Source organism: Mastomys coucha, unplaced genomic scaffold (assembly GCF_008632895.1).
Source record: "Mastomys coucha isolate ucsf_1 unplaced genomic scaffold, UCSF_Mcou_1 pScaffold23, whole genome shotgun sequence".
In the NCBI taxonomy this organism is placed as follows: Eukaryota; Metazoa; Chordata; class Mammalia; order Rodentia; family Muridae; genus Mastomys; species Mastomys coucha.
The window spans coordinates 77925757-77935137 of record NW_022196906.1 but is presented as its reverse complement, the minus strand read 5'-3'; the positions used below and the strand labels follow the sequence as shown (position 1 = coordinate 77935137).

At 42.1% G+C, this 9381-nt stretch overlaps 1 protein-coding gene across 4 annotated transcripts in view; it reads left to right on the top strand.

The window, feature by feature from the left end:
• Lca5 (lebercilin LCA5) overlaps positions 1 to 9381 on the top strand; it is a 56568-nt gene that overhangs the window by 26723 nt on the left and 20464 nt on the right. The gene's annotated exons all lie outside the window — the stretch shown is intronic.

Sequence of the window (9381 nt, the reverse complement as noted above, 5' to 3'; positions counted from 1 at the left end):
AAAAAAAAAATCCCTTTCCATGAAGCAAGAAGTTCATGAGGAAGTAGGAAGATCATAAGGGGGCAGGGAGAAGGTCCTGGAACACTGTGATCAAAAAGCTAAAGCAAAAAGAGGGACTGTCCGGGGGAATGAAGGGTCCATGTGGGCTAAGGGACATGGGGGGGGGGGTGGCATAGAGGAAGGAAGGATAAGAAGGAAGGATGGTGGCCCACAGGTATGAGATGGGTTAGTGAGTATGAGGGCCCTTTGCATAGGGCCCTGCATGACAGCAGTCACTGTGCAGGGAGAGGGAGGCACAGATAGAGGCCTGGAGTGGTGGCATGTGCTTGTAATGTGGGTATGTGGGAAGCTGAGGAAGTCCTGAGTTCAAAGCCAGCCTTGACCACGTAGTAAGACACTGTTTCTTAAAAAAAGGATACTGGTTTTATTGTTGTTAGTTTGTTTTGCGTTTTTATTTCCTATTTTCAAGATCATTATAGATGGAATGCATTAATAGGAAAACTACATAGAAAGAGTCTCTGTTCCCTTTACCTGGTGTCCCCGGTATTTTATAACCATCAGACAATATTAGAGTCTGGGAGTTGGTTCTAATACAGTGAGATGATCCAGCAGACTCCTCTTTGTACTCGTGTGTATCATGATGCACAGTTCAATTACATGCATGAGTTTGGTTTGCTTGTTTGTTTGTTTGGTGACCTTTGGCTCCAGTCAAGATACAGATCAGTAATACCTTTTATTCTCCACCCTCTAACCTGAGACGCTCACTAACAGGCATCCCTGTAGTTCTGTCATTTCAAGACTGCTATATAACTGGAGTTGTTTATTATAGAGGCTTGACACTGGTGTACATCACTTACGCTCTAATGCCAGTTGTTGGGTAAGGCAGTGGCTTTTGATTTCTGAGTCTTGCCTGACAGCGTGGTGACGCAGAATGTCATGGCATAGCTGATGGAAGGATAGTAGCCCCTCGTTTTCATAATAGCCAGTAAAGCTGCTAAGACCAATCATGCACAGATTGCCTGTATGAACATGGCTTTCATCACTCGGGGACGTGTGCTGGACGTAAGTGTACTGGGTTGTAGGATAAGTCTGTTTGCCTGTGAAGAAGCGACCAGCACCTCTCCAGGACAGCAGTGCCAGGGGCATGTTCTGTCAGCAGTGCCTTTTGCTCTGGCTTGTCATCAGCATCTGGTGTTAACACGGTTCTTAACTCGCTCTCACAGGCCTGCAGCACTTTACTGTACTATTAAAGTGCATTTTCATAAGATGTTGGAATTGAACATGAATTTAACTCAGTATCTTTCTTAATTTTGTTCTTGGTGGGTTTTTTTTCCTTCTCATTTGCTAAATGAATTATTTGTGTGTAGTCTTTTATGTTGATTTTTGAGAGTTCTTTATTTTTCTTGATACAAACCTTTCTCAAAATGTATGGCTTGCAAATCTTTTTTTTTTCACACTCTGCAACTTTACTTACCGTCTTCACAGATGGAAGGATATTTCAAGAAGGAAAGATTTTAATTTCATTGTGGTCCACTGTAACAGATTTTCTTTTGCTCTCTTGTGCTTTGTCGTCAAGTCTAAGAATGATTCTTGTGCTTTGTTTATAGCATTAAAGTTTTTCTCCTGTGTTGTGACCAAAAGTAGTTTCTTTTCTAATCTCTATTAAGGAATAAGTGACAATATATATATATATACAGCTCAATGTTTTATAAGCACTTGTTCTATGTTTTGCATGTAAGATAGTGGTTTATTTTGAGTTTTTTTTTTTTGTTTTGTTTTGTTTTGTTTTGTTTTGTCCAAGGAGTTGTGGTTAGGCCCCAGAGTCAGGTCTCTGTTACTCTAATGCCATTAGAAAAAACAGCCCTTCCTCCTTCACTCAGGCATCTTTTACACACACCAGCTGGACATAGTTCTAAGGGCTTCTTTCTGCTCTCTAATCTGTGCTGCTGACCTAAATATCTATCTTCTGTTACCACACACCCTTGAACCTTAACACAGAGAGTGACTTCTTACAGGCTTCTGAAATTTTTCAAATCTACTTTAGAGCTTCTGCCTGTCTTAAAAGATGTCTTTTATTTTTATGAGTGTGTGTGTGTGTGTGTATGTGTGTGTGTGTGTGTGTGTGTGTGTGCGTGTGCGTGTACACACACACACACATCAGATCCCTGGGAGTTGGGTTACAGGCAGTTTGAACTACCAGATTTGTATGCTCAGAACCCAGCTTGGTTCTTCTGGAAGAGCAGCAAGCCCTCCTAACTGCTGAGCCATCTCTCGGCCTCTCTGTGTGTTTTGTAAAATGAGCTTGTCTGCAGGCACATCCTGGAGCTTTGATAGGAACTGCTTCCTGCATAGATCACTTTGTAGTGACTGCCGCCTTAGCTGCTGAATTGTCCAACTCCACGCGCAAGGTGTCTCTATGTATTGGACTCATTTTTGATTTCTAAATAGTCTCAATATTTTCTCAGATAATTTCCAAAGTTCTTTTTAATGCAAAGCTTATTTCTATTGTAAAAATAGATTCCCAGTTGAATGTTTTATGCACACAAAGAAGCAATGTGGTTTTAGAAATGATCCAAGTTTTAGGATAGTGAACTTACAAGCTTGTGTCTCAAAGTCTGCGATCTGACCAGAACTGCTTCTGGGTAATTAAAGTTGTGCTGGGCTCAGTGTTCACAATGCAGTCATCGATCTTCCTGTGCTGAGTTGGGAAATGTCACATCTGCCGCCACACCTTCCTCCCTCTCTCCTGAGTGGTGTCACTTCTGAAGCCCCTCCAGCCCCTAGAGAATTCTTCTTTACCTCTTAGCTTCCTCTTTTATCCTTTACATCTTTAGTGTCTGACTCATTGTATGTAATTAGTTACTGTCAACCCAGAACTTAAAATTGTTGTTATTGAGTTTATAATTTGGCTAGGAAATGTGGCCTCATTCAGCTTCTTAAATTTTGTCTCATCCACTCTAAAATTATTTTTCTTTCTAGGTCAGTTGGTGATAGTTAAGGCCAGTAATTGGTTAAGCGAGGCGTGGGTGCTTGAGTCAGTGAGGCGCTTCATTGCTGTGTCCCGGGTTTCACACACTATACTGCAAGGGCAGGGCATCTGGCTGGGTCTGACAGTGGCGGTCCTGCATCGCTCCCGCATCATCGCCTCAGCAGTCGTGTGTTCCAGCGGTCATGCGCTTTCCCCTAAGGCTGACAGCTGTGTGGTGCTGAGGACTGTTCATTTTTGATGTTTTTCAAATATGTTATCTGTGTATGGACTACAAAAATTTTATATCCTTTAGCTTGTATTATTCTACTAGCTTATATTTTACTTTTAAATGCATTTTATTGTGTGTATTTAACATACAGAACATGTTATTACAAGATACAGACATATACTAAAAATGATTATAATAATAAAGCGAAATGTCATCTCAAGTGGTTACATGTGTTTCTTCTCTGTGACATGCATAGTTACCATGTACTCAGGTAATTAAAATCTTGACCATATTATAGCAATTAACCTCATTTTTATATTGCATATCACATTTTTGACATTTTTGAGTTTTTATATTCATTTTATTTTTGAAACTTTCATGCATGAGTACCATGATCTTTCATGCACAATACTCTCTCCCTGTGTTCTCTCTTTCACTCCCTCTAACAGCATATGTTCTTTAACTATTGCTATATTGTATATAAGACGACCTGATGAGTTCATTTAGTGCTGTTCATATGTACACGGGTTTAGGGATGACTTGGGACTGGATAACCCGTGAGAGGGCTCACTCCTGGGAGGGGCTGATTCTTCTCTCAGATGCATTAATTGCCTGTAGTCTTCATCAGGAGATGGGGTCTTATGAAATTTCCCCCATCCATGTTGATATGTCAACTGATGGTATTGCTGTTCGGGTCTTATTTAGGAGACCATATTGTTTAATATTTTATGGGCGCAGCTTCCCTGTCATAATAGAATTCAGAATCTTGCAGCAGGTGACGTGATCTTCTAGCTCTTATAATCTTTCTGCCCCCTCTTCCACAGTGTTCTGAGTCTTAAGTACAGGAGTTTTATTGTAGCTGTATCTATTAGCAAGGCTTGGCACCTGTTGTTGCTGTCTGCACTTTGATAGGTGTGAGTCTCTGTCTCCATCTGCCAAAAATGAAGCTTCTTTGATGAAGGGTTAAGGCTACACCTCACTGTGGGTCTCAGGATGGGTGTTAAGTTAGAAATTACACTGGTTTAGGAACACAATAATAGTAGGTTCTGCTCTAGGGTCCATGAGCTCATTAGTCACAGGGAACTGGCTAGGTTTAGTTCAAATAGGTGACTATGTCACTGTGTTTGCTGTGCTGGCCATTCTTGTGGGTTTTAGGCTTTACAGCTGGGTAGGAGTTTTAATTGCTTTTCTTGGCAACTTGCATAACACCTTGAGAAACTATGAGAGCACATCCTCAGGGAGGAAGCTTTCAGGTCACTTCCAGCTTGATTTCCCCATGTTCTGTGACTGAGGTATGCGGTCTTCAGCAATAGGGTCTGACCTTCAGGTTTTGGGAGACAGTCACGGGCAACAGCATACCTATATTGGTTTGGGGACTCCCTTGGACTCCGCTGACAAATGACTGGAAGGGAGATCTGTTGTTAGCATGTGGCTCTTTGGGGGAAACATTTTCACCCAAGTGGCATAATTTCATTTAAATTATATATATAATATACATGTTATATATATATATATATATATAAATTATATATATGATGTATATTTTAAGTAAACATAGTGACGTGTTTCTCTATGTTTTTTTTTCAATCATCATGTTCGTAATCCTCTTCCCACTCCTCAATATTGCCCTCCTCTTCCCTCCCTCCCGAAAGTTTCACTCACTAGTTTTTCCTTTCTTCTTCCATAGCATCTGAGTCTCACTACCCTCCTCTTTAGAGATCCTTCCCATTCTGCTCTGCAGTCCCTTACCCCATTCCTCCGTTCTGCAGTGACTCCGGTTGTAGACTCACATCTAAAGATTCAGAATCATGATCCACAAATAAGCTAGAACATTGGTTTAAATCCCATCCTGGGGCTTCTACCCCATCTTTGATTACAGAGTTCCTGGATAAAAAAATGCACACAGCCTTTATATTTTTAATAAGCCTTGAGCAGCACAATAGTTGGGTAGCTGCCCACCCTCCATGCTGTTAAAATCTATTTCCCAGTTGGGCAGTCCTCAGGGTCACACTCTCCTGTCTCTTAACCCATAGCTATTTCTACTTTTTCCTCTTGTGCATATTTTTCTTTTCTTCTCCTTTTTATGTTGTTGTTTTTTAATTGGATATTTTCTTTATTTACATTTCAAATGTTATCCCGTTTCCCAGTTTCCCTGCCTCCCGGAAACCCCCTATTCCATCCCTCCCACTCCCCCTGCTTCTATGAGGGCGCTCCTCCATCCACCCACCCACTCCCGCCTCCCTGTGCTCGAATTCCCCTACACTGGGGCATCTATCGAACCTTCATAGGACCAAGGACCTCTCCTTCCATTGATGCCCAACAAGGCCATCCTCTGCTACATATGCGGCTGGAGCCATGGATCCCTACGTGTGTACTCTTTGGTTGGTGGTTTAGTCCCTGGGAGCTCTGGGAGGTCTGGTTGGTTGATATTGTTGTTCTTCCTATGGGGTTGCAAACCCCTTTAGCTCCTTCACTCCTTTCTCTAACTTCTCCATCGGGGACCCCGTGCTCAGTCCAGTGGTTGGCTGAGAGCATCCACCTCTGTATTTGTAAAGCTTTGGCAGAGCCTCTGTTAGGGACCCCGTGCTCAGTCCAGTGGTTGGCTGAGAGCATCCACCTCTGTATTTGTAAAGCTTTGGCAGAGCCTCTCAGGAGACAGCTACATCAGGCTCCTTTCAGCTAGCACTTCTTGGCATCCACAATAGTGTCTGGGTTTGGTGACTATATGGAATGGATTCCCAGTAGGGCGGACTCTGGATGGATTTTCTTCTACTCCCTCCAAGCCCTCAAAACCTCAACCCCACCATGGCTCTTCTGCCCAACTGTTAGCTGTTGGCATCTTTATTTACCAGTCACAATTAACTGGGGACAGGGTCACCTAGCTAGTCTGGGGTAACCAGTCTTGGGAGTCCAAATTAGCATTAGAATACAAGCAGCATCAAGCCAACCCACCACAGGTGGGACATTGGCTTTTCCGGGTCCAGGTTACCTCACACAGTGTAATATCGCCTAGATTCAGCCATTTACTTGTAAATTTCATGATTTTTTTCTTGACAGCTGAATAATATTCCTTAGTGTATGCACACCATGCTTTCAGAATCCGTTTGTCAGCTGGAGGACGTTAGGTTGTTTTCCTTTCCTAGCTATTGAGAATAGAGCAGCAGTGAATGTGGTCGAGCAATTACCTGTGGAGTAAGAGGTCAGGCCCTTTGGGCATGTGCTGAGGATTGGTTTTGAGGGTTTTCCACACTGACTTCCAGAGTGATTGGACCAGTTTGCAAAACCACCAGCAACGATGAGGGTTCCTGTTCCCCACATTCCTTACAGCCTCGGCTATAACTTGTTTAGTTGATCTTAGCCATTCTGACTGGGGTAAGTGGAAATCTCAAAGTTGTTTAAATTTGCATTTTTTCCTAATGTGTAGGGATAATTAAAAGATTTTTCTTTCTTCTTTTGAGACCTCTCGGTTTAGATCCATAGTCTATTTTTAAATTGGGGCTCTTGTTTCCTTGACTTTTTTGTTTGTTTGTTTCTTTAAATATTCTGAATATTACTCCTCTATCAGATATATAGATAACAATGGTTCTTATCTGCTGTGGGCTTCCTCTTCAGTAGGTAGATTAAACTACACAGAAGCTTTTTAGTTTTGTGAGGTCACACTTGACAGTAATTGGCCTTATTCCTGGGCACATGGAGTCTTGTAAAGAAACCTTTGCTTAGACCACTGCTGTAGGATACATACTGTCTACGTTTTCTTCTACCGGTTTCACCACTTCAGGTGTCACACCTTTCCTCCACTTGGAGTGAACTTCGTGCAGGGTGACATAGGTCTAGCTCCAGTCTTATATGTGTCGATACCAGCCTCTTCAGCACTGTTTGCTGCAGGAGGTATCTCTTCTCCAGTGAGTATTTTTGACATCAAAGAAGAATTGGCTGTAGTTACATGTACTCAGATTTGTGTCATCTGTTTTGTTCCTTTGATCTTCATGTCTGTTTTGGTGTCAGTGCCATGCTGTTTTTATTACTATAGCTCTGTAACATAGCTTGAACCTCTGGCATTGTTCATTTTCTTAGGACTTCTTTGACTTTCCAGGTCTTTGGTGGTTCTGCATGAACTGTAGGCCATTATTTTTTATTTGGATGAGGATTTTGTTTTCTTTTATTTCAATGTTGATTTTTTTTTTTTTTTAAACGTTGGGATTCTGTTCTTGGGCTGGAACTCGGGAAGGGCAGCTTTCTGTTTATACAAACATCAGGCTATGGTTTTTACACCTTTGCTCACATGCACTTACTGTGAGAAGTAGAGGGAGGTGCTTTTGCAGTACTGAGTCTAACTAGCTGATGTTAACAGCCTTTCCCCATGAACGTCAAGCCTATAGTTTGGCTGCATGTTTGTTGTTTGATGTGAGTAACAAGATGCCTGGGAGCTCAGTAATTTAGGAGTATGATTGATAGTTTAGAAGTAAATATGTGTTTAAAGAGATAAATAGTGAAACATTTCAGCCTGGGCATTGGTGGCACATACCTTCAATCCAAGCCCTTGGGAGGCAGAGGCAGGCAGATCTCTGTGTCTGATCTGGTCTACAGAGTGAGTTTCTGGACAGCCAGGGCTACACAGAGAAACCTTGTCTTGAAAGAACTTTAGTGAAGGAAGGATTTCAATGGAGTCAACTCCCCTGACGGTCGTCTTTCTCCTTTGGGAATCAGCTTACCTACAGTAATGCTTGCTCCAGGCCCAACGCATACTAGGGTGAGCCCCTTAATGGAGTTAATGGTGCTAAACCTTGTACAAAGAGCTGCCACCTAAATCAGACCACAGGTTTAGCCCTTATTTAAAATTACTGTTTACTTTTATTTGGGGTTTTATATGCTTTTATTTTGGGTTTTCAACAAATTTATACATGAATTTGTCTTATTAATGCCATTTAAATTAAAAGTGTAATAATGATATACTCATAAAAATTGAGTGCGTCATTGAAATACCATGTTTTGAAATCTATCTATTCATGGTATCTTAGTCAGGGTTTGTATTCCTGCACAAACATCATGACCAAGAAGCAAGTTGGGGAGGAAAGGGTTTATTCAGTTTACACTTCCACATTGCTGTTCATCACCAAAGGAAGTCAGAACTCACACAGGGCAGGAACCTAGAGGCAGGAGTTGGTGCAGAGGCCATGAAGGAAAGCTGCTTACTGGCTTGCTCAGGCTGCTTTCTTATAGAACCCAGGACTACCAGCCCAGGGATGGCACCACCCATAATGTGCTGGGCCCTCCCACCTTGATCACTAATTGAGAAAATGCCTTATAGCTGGAGCCTCATGGAGGCATTTTCTCAACTGAGGCTCCTTTCTCTGTGATAACTCAGGCTGTGTGTGTCAAGTTGACACACAAAAGCAGCAGTTACACATGGGAACTTTCAAAATTCTTTCTAACAGCTTTTTCAAATGCATAGCATATTTGTTATGTATAGTTAGCCTTCAGAGTAACAACACTGTTGTCTGTGAGCACCCTTCTGTATCACACAGCACTGTGTTGGCTGTAGTCACTCTGCACTGTGTTGGCTGTAGTCACCCCTCTGCACTGTGTTGGCTGTAGTCACCCCTCTGCACTGTGTTGGCTGTAGTCACCCCTCTGCACTGTGTCGGCTGTAGTCATCCCTCTGCATCACAGCTCTTTATTGTTTTCTTTAGTCACTGTACTGTGTAACAGCAGGACTTAGCAATTGATTGAATAGTCTTCTTAAAATAGCATCCTATTTTCTGTTCTTTAATATGTTAATACAAATTTTAATATCTAAAACCTGATGTGAAAGCATAGAAACATGCTTTAGTTTTGGGATGCAGTGGTTCTCAAACCTTTAAACATTATCAGCAACACTTCTCCAACCAAGCTTTTGTTTATGGGTTTGTCTACTGATGTTTGCCACAAGAGGAATTACAACTTAGCAGTTAAAGTGCTTCTTAACTTACTTACACAATGATAAATTAGTGCTTCCATTACATTATCAAATGTTTTCAGTATAAGTGCTAGCTGAGTGGTTACGAGCATGGCCTCTCATGCAGAGGACCCCGTTTCAGTTCCCAGCATCCGCATGACAGCCCGCAACCACCTGGAGCTCCATTTCCAGGGTCTTGTTCTGGCCTCCACAGGCACCAGGTGTTTAGGAGACCCACATACCTATCCA